Here is a 1,201-nt window from a genome sequence, read left to right as displayed (position 1 = left end):
GGGGGGGGCCGCTGACTGGAGTCGGGGTGCTAGGATGGAGACGCCCGAGGTGGGGGAGGGGAGAAGGGCGAGGGCGGGGGAGAGGGGGCGCGCCCCCCGCCCGGCCTGGCTGCGGCCTTGGCTCGGCTGGGCCCGCGGGATTCTCTTCGGAGCGGGCCGGGGCAGGATGCTGGACGCGGGGGGACCGAGCTCCCAGATGGAGGGGACCGGTGAGCCGAGCCCCAGGTAAATGGAGTAGGGAAGGAAGGTGAGGCACAGTCGTTCGGGTGACAGCACTTGGTGAACGCTAGAAGCGGGAGCCTGTCCTTGCCGCCCGCGGGGCCAGGCCGAAGATGGGGGCGTCCGGGCCCCGAGGCTGACAATGGGGGCGCCGGAGGCAGCGGTGATGGATGCGCTGGAGGTGGCGGCGGCGGCGTCCCCCGGGCTGGGCGGCGCGGAGGCGGGCTGGGGCCGGGCCCCGACGCTGGGGAAGCGCCGGGGGGCCGGTACCGGCTTCGGAGGAGGGGCTCCGACCTCCCCTTCGGGTTCCCTTTCCGGGGCGTCGCGGCCTCCCTTTGCTGGGCACCGCCCCAGTCTCCCGCTGAATCCCCAAATTACTAGGGGCGGGGACGTGGGTAAGAGAAGGGGAGGCGCCTGGCAAGAGCGCGGACCCCGGTGTTCCATAGGTTCGCGCCCCCCCATCCCCCGCCTCCATCCACCCGCTGGGACCCAGAGAACTGGGGCGGGGGGCGCACAGGGGGAGGAGGTGCCCAGCTAGCGCGCGAACCCCGGCTTTCCTTCAGCTAGCCACCCCACCCCCAACCAGCGTACTGGGGGCGGGGTGGGGGGAGGGGAGGCATCCCTGAGTTACGTGTGCGCCCGCTCCCCAGGCTGGCCGCCCGATAGGACCCAGAGCTCTGTGAAGGGGGAGAAAGAGGTTGTCCTAACCTGCAGGCTCCTACACCCCGCCGTGGCATTGCCCAGGGCCCCCCAATCCTCATTCTGTGCTTGCCTTCCAAATCGTGCCGCCTCACCAGTCTGGTGGAGGGGGCACTGAGTCTGCAGTCAGACAGATGTGGTTTCAAATCTCAGTTATGCCACTTAACTCTCCAAGTGACTTCGAGCAAGTCATTTCTCCTCCCCTGTACTTAAGTTTCTTAATCTGGCAAATGGCAGCGTTGGACTGGAATCTTCCTGAGGCGCCCCCCCCCCCCCCCCCCCC

The 1,201-nt window shown here is 69.1% G+C and overlaps 1 protein-coding gene across 1 annotated transcript in view; it reads left to right on the top strand.

Annotated features, from left to right (window-relative positions):
* The window catches only part of MACROH2A2 (macroH2A.2 histone), a 63,153-nt gene that overhangs the window by 519 nt on the left and 61,433 nt on the right, over positions 1 to 1,201 (top strand). The gene's annotated exons all lie outside the window — the stretch shown is intronic.

The sequence above is a fragment of the Petaurus breviceps genome, unplaced genomic scaffold (assembly GCF_028583685.1).
Source record: "Petaurus breviceps papuanus isolate PSGF00001 unplaced genomic scaffold, PetGlider_PUasm1.0 90825, whole genome shotgun sequence".
Classification (NCBI taxonomy): Eukaryota; Metazoa; Chordata; class Mammalia; order Diprotodontia; family Petauridae; genus Petaurus; species Petaurus breviceps.
Note: the sequence above shows the minus strand (reverse complement) of the source record. Positions and strands in the feature narration are given on the sequence as shown.